This window comes from Lagenorhynchus albirostris, chromosome 10 (assembly GCF_949774975.1).
Source record: "Lagenorhynchus albirostris chromosome 10, mLagAlb1.1, whole genome shotgun sequence".
In the NCBI taxonomy this organism is placed as follows: domain Eukaryota; kingdom Metazoa; phylum Chordata; class Mammalia; order Artiodactyla; family Delphinidae; genus Lagenorhynchus; species Lagenorhynchus albirostris.
The window spans coordinates 79,341,652-79,362,420 of NC_083104.1; the positions used below are offsets into that span (position 1 = coordinate 79,341,652).

The window sequence follows — 20,769 nt, forward strand, 5'->3', positions numbered from 1 at the left end:
TCAGTCTATTTATCTCGTGTAAAAATAAAATACAGTGTGTGTGTGTGTGTGTGAAAAAAAAGAAAAAGAACTTGTAAGGTATCTTTCCTGAAGAAGTCAATCAGGTGAAAATTTTAGGAAAAGAACTGAGGCATATAAACCGGCATATACTGTTTAACAACATGCCTTCTGTGAGCAGCAAATGTGTTTTAAGGCATCACGGTAGGTGGCAGAGATACGGAATGTGGTCCTTCCCCCTAAACTCAGAAATCTATCACCCAGCTGGAACCCACGTTCTTAGCTCACTTAAAAACACAAATGTTCCGAAACTACGTATAAAATGGATAACCAATGAGAACCCACTGTATAGCACAGGGAACTCTACTTAATGCTCTGTGGTGACCTAAATGGGAAGGAAATCCTAAAAAGAGGGGAGATATGTACACAGATAGCTGATTCACTTTGCTATACAACAGAAACTAACAACACTGTAAAGCAATTATACTCCGATAAAAATAAATAACCCCCCCCAAAGAAACCCCACAAATGTTCCAAGACAAGAACATTTAATTGGCAGGTGACAGATATAAAAGGATACATAATACCCTACTTTGATTTGGAAAAGCTATCACATATTCCTAGGCAGAACCAAATAAACACACTTAACTTGAAGAAAACTAACGGGACTACAGAAGCAGGGACATGTTTAAAATGTATTACGGTTTTCCCCAATAATTTTCTTCATATACATGAACAATTTAATATATGCCCTCAGGTTGGAGAAGGAAAGGAAGAGTGTCTTGGTCAGCTTGGGCTGCTGTAACAGAATACTATAGACAGGTGGTTTAAACAACAGACATTTATTTCTCACAGTTCTGGGGGCTGGCAAGACCAAGGTCAAGGTTCATCTAACCCTTCCCAAAGGCCTCACCTCCAAACATCATCACACAGAGAGTTAAGGCTTCAGCATATGAAATGGGGGGTGAGGGCACACAAACGTTCAGTGTATAACGGAAGGGTGGTTTTGAGAGGGAAAGGGAATGACCATAATTGCTACTTTTAGAAAACCTAGTCTCTAAGGTGAATCATTTTCATTCATTTACTCCCTCAAGTTATCAAAACATATAATCTCTACTTTACAAAAGGGTTGTGTTCCAGATGTTACTTTGTAAACTAGTCATCTGGCCTTTGGAAAATTCTATTTTCTATATTCTATTTTGCATAGAAATAATGTGAAATTAGCAGTTCTGGACCTTTTGGGGATCCCACTCCAATTGTAAAAATACGATTAAAGCAAAGGTTAAAAAAAAAAAAGTGAAGATGACCCTCTTTCTATCCCCAGATGACAGAGAATTTGGATAAAATTGACAAACTCCCCCAAATCCTAAGGACCCTCAATCCCCAAATTAAGAACCCTAGCTATAAGTAGCTGACAGATCTCCAGACAGGCCCTAAACTACTTAACTCATAATGAAGTGCTGCCTGTGAGTATAGATTCTCACTATTTCTACACGAAAATAATTTCATGTAATATGTATAATGTGAGCTACTACCCTCTGGGCTCTGACACTTAACACTGTAATATGATCTTTGGTAAGCTGTACAGATCCCGGTTCCCTGGACTTTAAACACGTGTGTAATGATGCCTACACCCCACGGGGTTGTTGTGAGATGATATGACACGCTTGGGGCAATGCAGGGGCACTTCGATTCGCGGCAGCTGCTTTTTATGATCCTGGAGCACAGTCACCGCACCGTGGGAGGCACTGGGACACAGAGCCACAGGACACACACCTGCCTCTGGAGAAGTCAGTCTCACTAGGGAGAAAGGATAACTAGCAAGCTGAGGGAGATGCCTCGACAAAGGACGTACCGATTCTACGTAGGGACCGGTGGGTCACAGTCACGTGTAAGGCTTGCCAGTGGGGGATGGGACAAAGGGGAGGGGAGAGAAAAGTGAAAACCCATGTTGGAGAAGCAGCTAAGGGCTCTACTGGTTGATTTTAGATTAGGGGTGGGGGGTGAGAGTGAGGGTGGGTGGGAGGCTGGAAAGAGAGTGATATCAAGGTCAAGTCAGAAGACTGCCACAATAGTCCACACAGGAGATGGAGGACACCGTGAGGCCACGGCAGGGGAGGGAACCAGGGGCCACAGGAGGGGTGGCAGGAAGGCGAGGGGAGTGAGAGGAGGAAGCCCCAATTCTGGTTCTGACTCTGCACCCTGCACGCAGTGCTATCCTATGAGTCACGGAGCACAGGGACAAGTAGGAAGGAAGAAGGGAATAGGGAAGGTTCTGACCATCTAGAAATGTACTGCCTGGCCACCGATTCTGTTCAGCATAGACGCATCGTGCCTGCTGAGTCAACAGGCAGGCCATGTGTTGTGAATTACTGGAGTGCAAATTAGTGAACATTCAGTGTAGTGATGTGTTCCCTTATAGGGAAAAATCTGCAAGATGAACTGTGCACTGAGTGAGTAATGTTAAGTATAAGAAGTTCAAGCTTAAGCTAGGACCTAAGCCACGCATTTGTTTAGGGATTTATGCTCTTCTTGTCCTAAGAAAACACTAAGCCAGCTACACTCCAACATGAATTACACACTTCAGGGGGTTGAATTATTTAGCAAATTGCTATTTCCCTTCACTAAATGGTCTGCTAATGACTGCCACAAAAAAGCTTTCCGAAGTCACCCTCCCATCAAACATCTCTGCGAGAATCTGAAAACCACTTAGGACAGCGCAGGCCACCATTTCAAATGATTTTTCTTATTTTCAAGTCCTTTTCTTTGAAGAGCATCATGATGATAGCAAGAGCAACTAACACTCAGTCCTCACTACGCGCCAGTCTTTCTGCTATGAATTTACAAGGATGATCTCACTTGACCCTCACGCCAGCCCTTTCACACGTCCCCTTTTCACAGGTGAGCACACTGAGGCAGAGAGCAGCTAAGTCCTTTATCCAAGGTCATGCCCGTAGCAGGCAGAGTGACTCCACAGCCTGCTCTTTTAACCACTGCACTCTAGTTTCTATGTTACACTGAAAATAAAAAAGGGATGTTTATTGCAGGAACTCAAAAAAATAGAAGAGGTTTTTTTTTTTGGTTTCATTTTAAGGTAAAAACAAAAAGCCTCTGAGAGTGTGGTAGAATCCATGTCCCTCCTCCTGCCATTTACAAGCAGAGTGATCTTGGGCAAGTTAACCTCTGAAAGCCTCAGTTGCCTCACCTGAAATATTCCCTTCAAATGGGAGTAAAAATAATACCTATGTACTCAGATGAAGTGGTTCGTGTACAGCATTTAGCACAGAGCTATGCTAATATTATATAATAAATATATAAATAAAATATATTCCACTATTCTATATGCTTTTAAAAAGCATATACTTGTATAATCTTGCATTTCAACACTGCAGCAATTACTATCTTCATGAACCTAGTCTGAGTTTTGGAGCAATATTTATATAAATGCTTTAATTATCCCCCCATTATTAGTCATTTAGTCTGTTTCCAAGTTTTTACTATTCTTTTTAATAAATTTATTTATTTATTTATTTTTGGCCACGCTGGGGCTTCGTTGTTGCACACTGGCTTTCTCTAGTTGCGGCGAGCGGGGGCTACTCTTTGTTGCGGTGCGCGGGCTTCTCACTGTGGTGGCTTCTCTTGTTGCGGACCATGGGCTCTAGGTGTGCGGGCTTCAGTAGTTGCAGCACGCAGGCTCAGTAGTTGTGGCTTGCGGGTTCTAGAGCGCAGGTTTAGTAGTTGTGGCACTCGGGGTTAGTTGCTCCTCCGCATGTGGGATCTTCCCAGACCAGGGCTTGAACCTGTGTCACCTGCACTGGCAGGCGGATTGTTAACCACTGCGCCACCAGGGACGTCCAAGTTTTTACTACTCTTAAATAATATTGTGATGGCCATCTCTGCACGTAAAACTTTAGCTGTATATTAAATTACTTCCTTGAATGAGATTCCCAGAAATTGGCCAATCATGTCTAAGGGTCTTCATATAATATATATGGCAAAATTTCTTTCCAAAACATTTTCACCTATTAACATTCCTACCAGCAGGGACTATGTGAACAGCCTATATAAACTGCACCCTGGCCAGGACTGGGTAATGTCATGAAGGAAAAAGAGATTTTATTTTTTAGTCTAATACAAAATGCTCTATGTATATATTAGAAATATAAATCACACAGAAAGCCCAACAGCTGAATAAACATTGAATAAATGTATAAAGAGTCATTTCTGGCTAATGGTCATAAAAGAAAAATGAATAATAAATTCTGTGTATCCTCTACTTAGGAATTGATTTGTGAATATAAGCTGCAATTTAATTGGTCACTTATGTTAAGAGTTTTTCCTTCTCTCAGGTTATTAGTAAATGGAATTGTCTGCATTCCACAAAGATCCCCCCTCAAACCCAGGAACTCAGTCTAGTTACCAATTTTTAAACCTCTAAGAGAAGCATTCGTCTTACATACACAGTAGTGATCCTTGAGGACAGCAGGCATTTAAAAAGCACAGTCCAAGCTTTTTTTTTTTTTTTTTTTTTGCAGTACACGGGCCTCTCACCGTTGTGGCCTCTCCCGTTGCGGAGCACAGGATCCGGACGCGCAGGCTCCGCGGCATGTGAGATCTTCCCGGACCGGGGCACGAACCCGTGTCCCCTGCATCGGCAGGCGGACTCTCAACCACTGCGCCACCAGGGAAGCCCATGGACTGTTTTTTAAAAAGTGGACTCTACAAACCCAACCACAAAGGAAGGAGCCCCGCAAAGCAACAGTAAATCCGGTTCTAGTAACAGAGGCTCATAAAACTAGCTTTTAAAAAGCCAAATGTTTTCTGTATTTAAGAACTTGAATTAAGATGATGCTTCCAGGTGGTTTTTAACTGTGTACGTAACATTTTGCAGAAGACAGGGCATTGTTTGCTCTGCAGCAGCCAAGTCAGCCGAATCCAGTTTATGTCATTAGCATTACTATCAATAAAGCAGCATAAAACAGCTTGGTTTTTCCAATCCCATGTGGAGGCACTGAGTGAGCAGTTAGAAAAATATTTTGACTTGTTCACAGAGAAAGTTCATATGCATTTCACAGGATACAAATGAGAAACCCCAAGGTGTCCTCTCGCCTGCACTTTTCAGCTCAGTCACCTGCATCCAGAACAAAAAAGGTTGAACCCAAAGCTTCGATTTAGAATCAACCAACTGCTACTTGGATCATAAAAATCCTCATAACGACAAGTGGTCCACCATCGGGGGAAAGGAAATTTTGATCAGCAAAATGTCAGGCAGGCAATGAGATAAGCTATACAAAGTCTAACAGGATGAAATGGCATTAACTCTGGCCCAATTTATCCCAGCATCAAACAAATCTCAGATCATTACAGACTGTAATGCCTCATTAATGAGTTAAGAAGACTTCGTTATGAAATCATAATATTCTTCCTTTAGAGAATCCCTGGCTTCAGGGTGGTAAGATCATTAAAAACCGAAAACACAATGATGATTATCTGAATAGTAACTAACACTGAACGCTCAGTGTGTGCTAAGTATCACTCCGGGCACCCTCACGTGCACCACTTAATTCAATCTTCTCAGTAACCTTGTAAAGGGTCTTTTCCCTACTTTACAGAGAAGGAAATGGAGGCTCGCATACTAGAAGGTACTGCACACGATGACAGAGCCTGTACTTGGTTCGGGGGTTCAAACAAACTAAGCTCTTAGCTGCCTCTCATGGTAAAATCTGACTAAGTTTAACTCTGCTAGGAAAAATGAAAGTACATCCAACTGGCCACCTACAAATACCTATAACACACTACTGGGTTCTAAGTAACAATCTAAGGTTTTGTAAGGAACGATTTATGCCCAAGGCATCCTAACACCAAGACAATGGTGTACAAAACAGAATGTCACTGGACCCATGGTTACTACTGGCTACAATGTTTATGGGACATACACTTGATTTGGTTTTTCTTCCCCATTCAAATGAGTCCGAAAGAAGGTTGGTGTCCTGCTCACAGCATCAATGAAGTCATATTAAATCTCAGGTGGCAAGCCTGCTTAGAAATGACAGAAAAGCAAATAATGGTGATAATGTAATTTCAGTGAGGCTATAAGCTGAAAAGAATCTCAAGTGGAAACTTCTGGTTTAAGTGCCCTGGAGGACAACATGATACGGAACGAGAAATGTGTCCACCACGTAGAGCACTGGTCAGTTTCTAGAGCCAGGATGAGTAATGAAATGAGCTCCCAAATCCCTTTAAAATATGGATATGCAGCATATAATTAAATCAGTATGGATCTATCTCTATCTCTAGGTATTACATCAACTGATGTGATTTAAAATACACAATTTTTTTTTAGAACATGGATATATAGTTAAAAGATTAAAAAAATAAAGAGACCCATGGCAATGAGTTTGGGATAACGATCTAGTCTTAAACCAAGACAGAAAGTTGAGGAATGGGCTATCATAAAATAAGGAGAAGCATTAGCTTGAGGTTTGACATAGAACTTTCAGAGAGTACAAACACCAGAGAGGGCCTGTGGGGATATTGCATAAATAAGCACCTCCCCTCACCCAACAGCTGGGAGTACAGATTAACCTGAGGCCAAGGACTTTTTTTGGACGCTGATAACCCCGTTCCCATACAGCCTGAAAAAGGTAGAAAGGCACTGTGCCAAAGGTCGCTGGGTCTCCTGACTCTGCCCCGCCCCTAGGCCCAGTTCCAAGGTGAGGATCCCATCCTGGGGTTAAGTTCCATCAGGAAGGTCAGTGCTCAGCTCATCCTCCAAAATGCCATTTGCTTCGCACTCTATTTACCACCCACCAACCTCCTTGGGGTTGGATGTCCTGTCCAAGAACAAAACAATGTATGGAAAGCTACAGCAGAGGAGAATCATGTGGGTATTTACTCTTCAATCCAAAACAAATTCTAGGTTAAGATACCCATTACTGTGTCATAAACCAGCATATGATACTTACATCCAAGTGTCACATCTATCCATTTCAGTACCCATATCTTATCTATCACTTACAGGAATTTAGGGTGGTTATAAGCCCGCTACAGATACGTATGTGTGCCAACTACGCACAAGCGCTCTTCTTGATGGAGGGGACAGGAAACAGTCCACAACTGTCTAACTTATCTGGAATCACACACACATAGAAAGTTAATACCACAAGAACACCCAGTAAAAGACAAGAAGCACCAAAGCACTGAGCACTGTGGGGAGGAGGGAGAGATCTGGGGCTGGGATGCCCAGAGAGACTCCCCAGAGGAGTGGGGCTTGGACCAACCCTTAAAAGAGCAGTAGGTATGGGTAGGCCAAGGGATTTGGGAAGTGTATTCCAAATGAAGGACAGCATCCAAGGAGCAGAGGGGGAAGGGGGCCGCCACACTTTGGGAAGAATGAAGCGGTCACATGACTGACTGGCATGTGATATGATGCCGCCTTCACCAGAAAAGTGTCGGCAATGATTTAAAACACATTAAAACATGTGAACGCTCCATAAATGTTAAATGAATTTATTCCGAGCAGCGGATCAGGACAGACTTCGCACAAGTGGCATGGGGCCAGGTTAGTAAGGGTTTTTACCAGGTGGAAGGCCTAGGAGGCAGAATGCTGATGAGTGTTTCAAGCTGAAGCACAGCCTGAAAGGAGGCGTGGAAGCGTGGAAGGCTACGGCAGGCAGGGGGCAGCGCACCTGGGCAACAACACCATCTCTGGGCATGCCGATGCTCTCCCCTAGTACCTTATATACACCCACCTCTCCCGTCCGCACCACTAGCCCAGGCCGTGTTCTTCCATGTGGACTCCCAGCTGGCGAGTCCCGAGCACCCAGCCCTGTCCCCTCCCATCCATCCCCACACACTGCACCAGAGCCACCAAAATCTGCAGGCCCACTCCTGCCTGAAGCCTTTCAACAATGTGTCCCTTGTTCTCTGGATACGACCTACAATCCCTCATTTGCTTAGAGCCCCTCCATCACCGGCTCACACCTGCTTCCAGCCCAAGACTGCCCTCCCCTCGTGCCCACTGCCCCGACCACACCCACCTCCCTCCACCTTCTCCTTTCTGCAGGCACGTCCTGTGCAGGGAAAGCTCCCTCAGCCTCCTGCATAAAGGTCCCTCTGACCTCACCTCTGCATAAAGGTCCTTCGCTCAGACAAACCCTCCCTGACTCCTCTTCCCCAAAGCCCCAGGTTTGGTGAGGTCCCTCTGTTTACACTCTAATCACAGCCCAGATATGAACGAACACTGAGGACCTAAGTCCTCGAGGACAAGGGCTGTGTGTGTCTGCTTCACATGGACCATCAGCTCGGTGCTGGGCACACGGGGGTGCCCACTGCATATCTGGGGGATGAGTGCTGCAGGGTCAAGAGGCTGGAGAGCAGACTGGGGACAAGATGGGGAAGACCTTGAAAGTCCTCTGACCTTTATTCCACAAGCAGTGGGTGAAAACAGCCGGGGCCCCGGGCAGCCTTGCCAGCAACGCTGCTGCCTCCATCACTGCTCCCGGCACCAACCAGTGGGGCTGACTCCCTTTATGACTTTCATCAAAGGAAGCAGCAAGAAAGGCTGGGGCTGCTTCCCACGCCCCACCCCACACCGCCCCCGCTTCTGAGGAAGTCCCCAGCGCAGCAGGGCTGCCTTGCCACCCAGCGGGGCAGGAGGACACAGCTTCCACCTCACCTGCCTCGGACGTGCGGTTGGTCGGTTCATGCAGCAGGCGGCACAGTGCCCCCTGATCTGCAGGCAGAAGAGGCTCCCTCCGCTGCAGATAGGCTCTAACTCAGGGCCCCAAATTTACCCCACTCGGAAATAGGACATTCCTCCCCCTCTTAAAGGAGGGTCCTCCCCCGCCTGCCCCCACTGGCAGCCAATTCGCTGTGGCGATTACCATCACCTGATCTAGAACTTCGATGTCCATCCCCCCCAGCGCTGGCTCCTGGGGTGTGTTTCCCCTCAGCGTGGACCTCAGTCGGTCATCCCACAAATACTCTTGACGCCACATCTGCCCCTGTGGAGCCTTAATCCTCGGTAAATCCAACTGGCCGAACTGACTCGTTCTGCTGAGATTCAGGCTGTCAATATGAATTCCCGGAAACTCCCTCGCCTTCAAATGTCAAGGTGCTTGTTACATGCTACAAGTGGATGAAACTCCAAACATTATGCCAAGAAGCCAGACACAAAGGGCGACATACGGTATGATTCTGTTTATATGAAATATGCAGAATAAACAAATCCATAAAGATAGAAAGATTAGTGTTGCCCAGAGGCTGCAGGGAAAGGGCGGGCAGAGAACGGCTGATGGGCACAGGGTCTCCTGTGGGGGATGAAAATGTTTCAAGATTAGACACAGGTGGCTGGAGCACCACACTGTGGGTGAACTACATGCACTGAACTGTCCACTTCAAAATGGTTAATTTCAGGGACTTCCCTGATGGTCCACGCTTCTACTGCAGCAGGCATAGGTTTGATCCCTGGCTGGGGAACTAAGATGCCGCGTGCTGCACGGCCACAAAAAAAAAAAAAAAAAAAAAAAAAAGGTTGATTTCGTAGACTTTTGCTTGGAAAAAAAAAAAATCAAATACTTAAAAAAAAACCCGAAAAACAACCTACTCTTTCCCCTCCCAATTCATAAAGGGAGGCTTAGCATCTCCTACTTTCCTGCCTCCTTCAAGAACTGACTGTTCAACTCCACTTCCCCCTTTACCTTCAATTTCCTCTCTCTGTAGGATCCTTTTATCAGCTGACAAATCTGTTCAAGTCTCCCCAACCTAAAATCTTTCCCCTTAACCCTATTTACCCTTGAATCTCACCTAGAACCACCTCAAGATCTCATAAAAAGCAGCCAACATCAGCCTTCACTTTTTTAGCTCCAATATTCCCTCTAGTTCTGTTTCCGGCAGTAAGGCAGTCTACAGATGCTGAAACCTATGTGCTACTTCTAAAATTGACAGATAAAATATACACAAAACTTATAAAAATGAATAGACGAACCTGCAAGAGACTCTGAGGTCAAGACTGAGCCGGGCATGAGTCAGTAAAAGGAAGCTGTCAGACACCCTGGGAGCTGCATGGTCTAGAGAGACCTGAGCCACACATGGCTATTTAAATGTAAATTAAGTAAAAGTAAATGAAAAACCTCAGTTCCTCACTTGCATTAGCCACACTGCAAGTGCTCTGTGACTGGTGACTACTATACTGGACAGTGCAAAATATATCCCAGAGAGACACCTCAGCATCTGGAAGCGAGCAGCTCAGTGTGCACTGGCGCCTCATTCAGACATCACAGAACCTGAGGTTATAAACATCCTGAAAAAAGTCCCTCCAGTAAAGGAAAGGGGAGGCAGATGCCGGGTTGACGAGTCCCCAGAGCAGAACTCTACATGATCAGACATACAAAAAACGCCAGAAGAACCTTTGTGTAACACAAGAATATAAAGGTTAAATGGTTAAAGAGAACAAGGTGATGTGGGGACGCGATGCAGGAAATTTTGATTAAAGCAAAAGCGCTGTCCAAAATCAGCAGTAACTAAAAAGAAAGTTAAGTAGTATCTATCAAACAGGCATGAACAAAAAGGAAGTTAGCTATTTTTAAACTGTTCCAAAAGACAGCCAATCTGAACGCCCCAATACAATAATGTATAGATGGCAAAGAGAATGGTGGGGGAAGAAATGATCATCTCGAACATCTAAAAAGGTATTTACGGGATTTCCCTGGCGGTCCAGTGGTTAAGACTCCATGGTCTACTGCAGGGGGTGCAGGTTCGATCCCTGGTCGGGGAACTAAGATTCCTGTATGCCGTGGCATGCATGCATTCATACATACATGCATGCATGCATGCATACATAAATAAATAAAAATTTTGAAAAAGGTGTTTACACCACACTGAGACCTTACTCTTGATTAACTCCTTTCTGCTCTGGATTTTTATTTTACAAACTGACCACTAGGGCTTCCCTGGTGGCGCAGTGGTTAAGAATCCACCTGCCAATGCAGGGGATGGGGGTTCGAGCCCTGGTCTGGGAAGATCCCACATGCCACGGAGCAACTAAGCCCGTGAACCACAACTACTGAGCCTGCGCTCTAGAGCCCGCGAGCCACAACTACTGAAGCCCGCGTGCCGAGAGCCCGTGCTCCGCAACAGGAGAAGCCACTGCAGTGAGAAGCTCGCGCACCACAGGGAAGAGTAGCCCCCGCTCGCCCTAACTAGAGAAAGCCCGCGTGCAGCAACAAAGACCCAACACAGCCCAAATAAATAAAATAAAATAAAATAATTTTTAAAAAAACCAACAAAAAACCCTGAACACTACAGTCCTCCAGTAGAGCACCTATGCAAGCAACCAGCATATTCAGATGACATAAATTTACTTTTAAATATTATCCTACCGAAGTATGGTACTTACAGACCTACAGATACATTTATTTGATAAAATGACCAAAACCAGTCCACCTGATGAAGTTCACGTACAAAGGTGACATTCAGAGATCCTCCTGTGACATAAATCAAGAAATTTATTCAGGCAGAAGGACTCAGGAGGCAATAGCTGATGAAATAAGACACCACCACCCACCCCCATGAAGGATGTTTTCATAGCCAAGTAGAAGGTTGGTCCTTATTTAAAAATACAATAGGCTCTAGTTAGAACAGGGGTTCTCAAAGTGTAGGCCAGACACCTGAAGGTCCTTGGGTCCTTTTCAGGGGTTCTATAAGATCAAAACTATTTTTGTAATGTTGCTAAGAGATTACTTTTTCAATCTCAACTCTCTCTTCACTGTTAAGTGAACCCAGAGGCTACATAATGTGTGATATCTCAAAAGATTGAATGCAGAAGCAGAGAAGAGGATCCAGCTGTCTTTCATTAAGCCAGATACCAAAGTGATGGGCAAAAACAGTCAAATGTCTGGTTTCACTCATTTCTTTTTGTTTGGAAAAGAATATTTTTCATAAAAATATAGACAATGTTACCATGTAATGCGCTAATTATTACTTTTAGATGTATTACTATTTAAAATTATTTAAAAATAATTTAAAATCAATTTCTAATAGAATAAATACCAACAGATATAACCCACATAAACAAAAGCTCTGAGGTTCTCAGTAATTTTTAGAAGGGCAGGTCCTAAGACCAAAAACTCTGAGAGTTGCTGTATTAAAAACTGCATACAGAATTTTTTCCCCTCTGTAAGGTTTTATCTCTAAAAAGACATTAATTTAGCTTCTCAACTTAAAGGCAAAATTCCCAAATATACCTCAAAAAGAGCCAGCTAGCAGTAATGAATAAAACGTACAATGAATATATTTTAATTTAAAGCACTCTGTGAAATAATTACATTCTTACCGGTTTCCCAGTAACTCAAATTATATACAGCAGGATGAGCTGATTTTCACATTAGTATGTGGGCTAAAACCTCTGAACGTTTCTTTAGCATGATACTTCCCTTTCAAATGAAGATACTCCTCGTGGAAACTCTTATTCACCAAAACCTAAAACTTTAAGTCATAAGTAATAAGACCTAAGTATCCTGTGGCTAAGTCACATTAGGTAGTACTGCAGCTAAAATGTTATTAACTCACCAGCCAGTACACAGATGCTGAAGTGCTTATGTACATATACATATACATACACACACATACATATGAGAGAAAGAGAGAGAGAGAGCTCAGAATCAGTCAAAAATTCATTTTCCGGCCACTACAAAACATCTTTTAAAACAACACACTTTCCATTTAACTATCGCCTCAGTTGTCCAATTGTCACTGGGTCCTCCGTTCTCTGATTCATGTTGCTAATGAGTCCAACAGAGCGTCAGGCAGGAGGTTTCCCCAAACTTAAAAGTGCAGCCTCCTCAGGGGAGCACATCTGCCCGGTCAGGGGCTCACCTCCTTCTCCCTCTAAATGGGGTGTCAGTGGCAGGTATGTCCCTGACATCACACAGAAATATAATTACCAACAGGAAAGCAGAGTCCCCACTGGAGGAAGAAAAGCAGGTCAGCAGAGACAGACAGAATGAATATGAATAAGAGGGAGAAAATTACAGGACACTCCCTTCTCCAAAATAAGAACCTGAAGGTGACATTTCAGAGCTCCAAGCATGACCCCCCATCATTTATTCCTTTGACAGAGAGCAGTGTCAAGGGGAGAACAAATCCTGTGTGAAGCTTAACACTCACTTGCTATAAAGGTGTATTATGTCCTCCCATCCGTTGTGAAGAAACCCAGTGCTTTAAACAAGAGCTCAGGGTGTTCACTTTAGGTCACGGCCACAGTGCAGTTATCTGCAGGCTTCTCTCTACAAAATGTTTTCTCTATTTGCTTTCTTAGTTTGGAAAACATTACAGAGAAATGCCTGTACGCCAAGCGGACTGTCTCATTAGGGGAAACAACTTGATTTCAAGAAAGAAAAAAATCATGACTGTTTCCTGGGGACAGCACAGTTGAAATGTCAATAATGGGCACTGGGGTCCAGACCAACACCTCCTCCCCCACCTCCTGCTCAACACGGCTTAACCCTGCTGCACTTGGTTGCCGGATACTGTGGGGCCTTTGTCTTACAGGGATACCAATTGATGCGAAAGACAACTCACCAGGTAGCACCCACAAATCTTATTTAATCAAATCAAAGAGCAAAGGGAAGGGAGAGCAGAAAGTTTAGTTGGTTAACTTAGAACGAATGACATCTCGTGTTAATCTTATTTTTTCTGGAGAATGAAATGTAAGTAACTCATTGAAATTAAACTGATTTTCATGTGTGGTTTATGGACATCATTGTTAGTCATAACTCATCTTCAAAGGCTTTTTTTTTACTTATATTCAGTACAATCTTCACTGAAAACTTTTAAACTTATATTACTCGATACACTGCCACCAAGTAGAAGGACAATGATCAGAGTGCTAAGACGGCAGCAACAGACAGGTAGGAAGGCAATGCGGTGCCACAGTAAAACACCTCTAATGTCAATACACTCCACACAGCTCCTCGGAAATGGTCCCTCTCCCATTTCTCAGGAAACAGGTTGTAACTTCAATCATTACAACCAAGTGCATTATGAAGAACAAAGGAATTCAAAAACCAAGAACTTTCAGGACTTTCAGTAACCAAGTCTAAAATAAGTATATATATAGTTCAGTGGCAAATTTATATTTTTAAAAAACAGATGTGGAAATGTTCTAGCAAGTACCATCCATTTCCCTTTTTCCAACACAAGCCAAGTTTTGTTTAGGGCTCTATCCTCCCCAGTTCAGTGGGTGAGATCTGATAGGGCCAGGACCCGGGGGCAGGTTGGGGGTGGGTAGGTAAGCTGGGTGATAGACCAACCGGAGCCAGAGAGGCTTCTGGGAAGATGACCTGCAGCACAGGGTGAAATATGCAAGGAAGGGTCATGGATGATGTTATTTTTTTTTTTTAAAACAAGTATTTAGTATTAACTTATTTTTATTTAGTAAAAAATTTTTTAAAGATTCACACAATTGTACTTCCCTGGTGGTGCAGTGGTTAAGAATCCTCCAGCCAATGCAGGGGACACAGGTTCGAGCCCTGGTCTGGGAAGATCCCACATGCTGCAGAGTAACTAAGCCCGTGAGCCGCAACTACTGAGCCTGCGCTCTGGAGCCCGTGCTCCGCAACAAGAGAAGCCACCTCAACGAGAAGCCCACAATGAAGAGTAGCCGCCACTCGCAGCAACTAGGGAAAGCCCGCACACAGCAACAAAGACCCAACGCAGCCAAAAATAAATGAATGAATGAATGAATGAATGAATAAATAAATGGGGGGGGAGAAAAGAGTCACAGAATTCAAATGGCCGCAAAAAAAATTTAGGCAAAAAACACTAAGAAAAACTTCTTAATTTTAAGGAATGTGACATACTGGATTCTTCAAAAGGGCTGCTGAGTCTCTTCACCAGAAAAATTTAAAGACAGGGTACAGATGAATCATGACCAATGACACCCAATCCTGTATCCCCAACTCCACGCTCAAGGGCCAGTTTCCATCTGCTCTCTCCACCTACATACATGAGGTGCTTCTGAACCTTAAACCCAACAAGCCAAGCCTCCCTTCCTCCTGACTCACTCCAGGTGATTTCCTGCCCAATCACCTTCCCAGGAACCCAGCCTGAAAGCACACTCCACCCCCCCACCAAGAGTGGATCCCAGGCCAGCCAGGGCTTCAGGCTTGTTCACAGGCCCTGCGAGTCCAGTCACCCACTCCCCCACCGCGGCCTGCCTCAGCCTCGTCACCTCTTTGCCAGAACCATCTTCTATGAACTCCCTGGCCTCCAGAACCTCCCCTCATCCAGTCCACCTAATGCATGAATCTGTCACATTGATCTCTTAAAGCACAACTCATTCACTCAGCAAACAAGTTCTGACCGCTGTATCAGATAACCAAGGACCACAAACTTAGTGGCTTGAAACACCACAAATGCATCTTAGGGGTCAGAAGTCCAAAACGGGTCTCAATGGGCTAAAACCAAGGTGTGGGCAGGGCTGCGTTCCTTTTTGGAGGCTCTATGGGAGAATCCTTTTCTTCGCCTTTTCCGGCTTCTAGGGACTGCCTGTATCACTCCATTCACAGTCCCCTCCTCCATCTCAAGGCTAGCAACACTGGGCCAGGTCTCCTCACACCCCACCCTTCTACTTCTCTCCCGCCTCCCTGTTCCATACTTAAGGACCCTGGGGGTTACCCTGAGCCCACCTGGATAACCTAGGACCCTCCCTGCTCCAGTCAGCTGATTAGCAACCTTAATTCCGTCTGCAACCTTAATGCTGCTCTGCCTATAACCCCACGTATTCATGGGTGCTGGGGATTAGGACACGGACATCTCTGGGGGCCCTTATTCTGCTGACCATAAGCGCCTGATACAAGGCACTGGGAGGGGCAAAGGTTAAACACAGACTTGGCTGTCAAGCTTGTGTTAGTCCTTTGATACCAACTGTTAACTGGCTCCCGCTGCTCAAAGAATTGAGCCTAGGGCTTCCCTGGTGGCGCAGTGGTTGAGAGTCCGCCTGCCGATGCAGGGAACACGGGTTCGAGCCCCGGTCCAGGAGGATCCCACATGCTGTGGAGCGGCTGGGCCCGTGAGCCATGGCTGCTGAGCCTGAGCATCCGGAGCCTGTGCTCCGCAACGGAAGAGGCCACAAAATGCCCGCATGCCGCAAAAAAAAAAAAAAAAAAAAAAAAAAAAAAAAAAAAAGAATTGAGCCTAAACCACTTAATCTGCTATTAAAGCCTTCCATGATTTCGAAACACTCCTGCAGGATTATCTCACACTACTTCCCTGAAGTACCCTAGCGCTGTCCTCAGCCTGCAGAACCCGGAGCACCCAACACACCAGCTTCTGCTCCACAGCCACACACACGCCGCGCTCCAGTTCACACGCCACCTGCCCTCTCTCTGCCTTCTCTGAATGCCCACAAAGCCCTGTTGCGCCAGTTGGCCATTCAGCAGTGACACAAAGGGTTCAGGCAGAGGGATGACCCTGAGCCAGCTGTGTGGCCCGGGCATGCCACTTGACAGCCTTGCTTTCATCATCTGTCAAGTGAAAAGCAGCCCAAATTAGTCTAAATCCGTTCCCAGTTCTACGAACTGGGGGGGTTTGTATCCATTTTTCTCTCAACCCCCAAAGTCACTGTCCAATCAAGGTCACCATCACGTCAACTGGATTAGTGCACTCCCTCCCGATAGAGGGTCCCTGCCTCCAGCCTTGCATTGCTCCCCACTCCCCAAAAAGCATCTTTCTAGGTTACTCACCTCAAAACCAGTTAAAGGCTCTTAGGAAAATGTCCAAACTCCTCAGGGTGGCCCCAGACCCCTGCTTCCTCCTTCGATTTTCCTATCAGTTCTTCACGTGCTACCTGCTTCCTCGCCTCGGTGCCTTTGCCTGAATGCCTACTTCCTCTTTCCACCAGGCAGATGTCTGCCTGTTCTCCAGGCACCCTTCCCCGGCCCTCCCGGTCTGATTTACGCGTCCTTCCCGTCTGCGCCCATAGCACCCCACACTACGCTCTCCGTTCTCATCACCGTGGTAGTCGTATCTGTTCCCCGTCAGGATCCTCCAGGCTGCAACTTCCACACGGGCAGCACCGTCAGTCAACCTCATCCACCACCCTAGGTACAGACTGGGGGTGGTCACCCAAATTCTGGATAGAGCAGAAGGACCTGCTCACAGCCACCCAGAATCAAGATGAGATTTCCCGGTCTGCCTTGCAGCGTCATGTGGCTGCACGTTTAAAGTTCTGGCCAAGCAGACATAAGCAAGATTGTCTAGGGGCAGTTTCTGGGAACTTCCCTAAGAGAAAGCACGAATGAATCCTCTGTCCTTTCTGCCTCTGTCTCTTCCTCCATCCTGCTGCCTCTAAGCCTTACACACAGTGAGCTAGGAGCCTACAGTTGGGTCATACCTGTACCTTTCTCCAGCCCTTTATGGGAAATACAATACCTTGTTTTGAGATGCCATTATTGGAACCATTACTATTTTGGAATCCCTGTCGCCTGCACTCAAATTTAATTGCAACACACACAGCCATATCCACAGCACCAATAATTATCTGTTGCATCAAGTACATACCTCACCTCTTCTACTGGATTATAATCTATTTGTCAGTAGGTGTACTGTTATGTGTCTCTGCGGGATTCATGCACCCGAGCAGAGGGCAGCACACAGAACTCCTCTACGGTGAATAAGTGTGGATGGTCAATGAATTGATGACCACGTGGTTACTGATGCAGACAGACTCAGTCCAAGCTACACGGGGCTACCTTAACCTTGGCTCACTGCTGCGGCCAACCAAAATAAAGTTAAAAAAAGAGTGTCTACACCACTATGTATAAAATAGATAACTAATGAGGACCTCTTGTATAGCACAGGGAACTCTACTCCGAGCTCTGTGGTGACCTAAATGGAAAGGAAATCCAAAAAAGAGGGGATATACGTATACGTATGGCTGATTCACTTTGCTGTACAGCAGAAACTGACACAGCAGTGTAAAGCAACTATACTCCGATTAAAAAGAAAAAAAAAAAAGTGTCAGTTTCTACCATTATTTGATCAGGGAATAGTTCAGAGCCTAGACACCAGAGTTCATTCTCTTCCTTCCTCGGGCACAGGGTCACCAGTGTACTCTATCACTGGCTTACTCCACCTAAAAGCTCTACAAGGTAATATGCAAATAAGCAAGGTCCTTTAACACAGACATTAAAAAAACATCCTCTGCTCCTGGGCAGGTGGGATGTCTAGCAATTTGCTCTACTCCCTCAGCCTGGCTGGGGGAACAGCAACCCTAAGCAGGGAAACCAGTGCCCCAGAGCCCACTTCCCCAGGTGGGCCCCTGATCTGTGCAGTGTTACGAAGTCTCAGGCCTCTCAGGCTACTGAGGCGTATTCACCTTCACACAGCCATAAGCACAGGTTACAGAACTGATCGTACTTGAAAGGTACATATTTAGAGACATGCGTGCAAGTAATTGGCAGATACCTACTCCATGCCAGACAGTACACAGGTTCCAAGGATACGCGGGGAGCGTGCCAGGCGCTGAGCAGGGACAGAAGGAAAGCACTCGTCATCCTCACTTGCTGAATGAGGAGACTGAGGCACACAGAGGTTAGTCAGTCATGTATAACCAAGGTTACACAAGCCGGGAGGGGTGGGAACATCTAATTGAGTCAAATGCATCAAAGGTTCTAGGCTGTATGAGTTTGACTTACAAAGAACAGGGCCCTTTCTGTTATTTAGTTTGCTTTGCTTTTGTGTTTCTGTCGGTGCGGAGCAATTGAGGAAGCATCCAAATACAGCCTACAAGGCACATCTGGGGAGATGTGAGTCTGTGGTGTGTGCAGAGTGAAAAGTGCCGGCAGAAAACGACGCTGGATCAAGGATGGCCCTGACAGGGAGTAAACAAAGGTGTTAGGGTGGAGCGCATGATCCCATTAACCTGTCACAAGACCTCTGTGACAGCACAGCTGGGAGCAGAACACAGGGAGGCAGGAAGGAGGAGGGGGAAACCAGGCACCTAGGAAGGACTGGTGGGCTGCGGACAGGGCAGAGCCCGAATGGACACCTGGTGACTTGACGGTTGGAGGGAGCGGGGGAAGGATGCAGCTGACAGGAGAAGGACCCAGGCAGTGCTGCCAGCCTGACGGCCTGGGCACACAGGCGATGGTGGTGCTCCTGGCCATGCTGGCCAACAGGAGACAGGTTTGGAGGGCAACCAGGTGAATCAGCGGATGAGAAGTTCTGAACCTGGAGCCGTGCGGCGCCCTCATGTCACTCTGGCTGCAGATCGTTCTCCTCCCAGGTCACTGTAAGAAAGTCTTCCTACCCTCCTCCTTTGCTGGGATGCCCTTGTTAACATTGTCGGCTCACCTGCATCTTTCTGCCTGGGTGGGCTTTTAAGGCTTCTAGGCGTTTGTAGGCTTTTGGTTTAAAACCATGGGGGGAGGTATGGAGCCCATTGCTGGCAGGTCTTTTACTTGCTGATTGTGTATTTCTGGGGCTAGATTTTAAAGCAGCCCTTTTGGTTGTTACTAGGAAGACATGTTAGGGAAAGAAAAAAAAAAGTGACTTTTGTCAAAAGCTAAATGCTTGAAAAATTGACCCAATTAATACAAGTTTTAGGTGAAGTTCTTTGAGACATGAAGGGAGGTAGGCTGTGTTCTTGGAAAGGTCTTTTCAGATTCTGAAAGGCTTTTCAAAGTGCAAGCGTTGGGGTATCCCTGGTGGCACAGTGGTTAAGAATCCGCCTGCCAGTGCAGGGGACACGGGTTCGAGCCCTGGTCCGGGAGATTCCCACATGCCGCAGAGCAACTAAGCCTGTGTGCCACAACTACTGAGCCTGCACCCTAGAGCCCGTGAGCCACAACTACTGAGCCTACATGCCACAACTACTGAAGCCCATGAACCTAGAGCCTGTGCTCCGCAACAAGAGAAGCCACTGCAACAAAGAGTAGCCCCTGCTCACCACAACTAGAGAAAGCCCGCGTGCAGCAATGAAGACCCAACGCAGCCAAAGATAAATAAATAAATAAATAAATTTACTTTTTTTTTTTTTTTTTTTTTGCAGTACTCGGGCCTCTCACTGTCGTGGCCTCTCCCATTGCGGAGCACAGGCCCCGGACGCGCAGGCTCAGCGGCCATGGCTCACGGGCCCAGCCGCTCCGCGGCATGTGGGATCTTCCCGGACCGGGGCACAAACCCGTGTCCCCTGTATCGGGAGGCGGACTCTCAACCACTGCGCCACCAGGGAAGCCCTAAATAAATAAATTTTAAAACTAATAAATAAATAAAGTGCAAGCGTGGAAAAAGCTTGTGGCGAAGGGGGGCAAGAAAAAGCAGGTCCAGAAGTTTACTCTTGACTGTACCCGTCCTGTAGAAGATGGAATCATGGATGCTGCCAATTTTGAGCAGTTCCTTCAGGAAAGAATGAAAGTGCATGGAAAAGCTGGGAATCTCAGAGGAGGTGTTATAACAATCGAAAGAAGCAAAAGCAAAATCACTGTAACTTCCGAGGTGCCTTTTTCCAAAAAGTATTTGAAATATCTCACCAAAAAATATTTGAAGAATAATCATCTACGTGATCGGTTATGCATAGCTGCTAACAGGAAAGAAAGTTATGAGTTAACGTTACTTCTAGATTAATCAAGATGAATAAGAGGAGGAAGATGAGGACTGAAACTCAGTTATCTGGAGTATTTTATATGAATTCTTAAATAAAATTTAGGGAAAAAAAAAAGAAATGTCTGAGATGGACAGTGGGTTGGGTGGGTGGGTGAATACTTGAAT

The 20,769-nt window shown here is 45.7% G+C and overlaps 1 protein-coding gene and 1 pseudogene across 2 annotated transcripts in view; one reads left to right on the forward strand and one right to left on the reverse strand.

Moving 5' to 3' along the window:
• Nucleotides 1–20,769, reverse strand: part of ELOVL5 (ELOVL fatty acid elongase 5) — a 69,943-nt gene that overhangs the window by 40,418 nt on the left and 8,756 nt on the right. The window lies entirely within an intron of this gene.
• On the forward strand, nucleotides 19,623–20,659 carry LOC132527916 (large ribosomal subunit protein eL22-like; annotated as a pseudogene).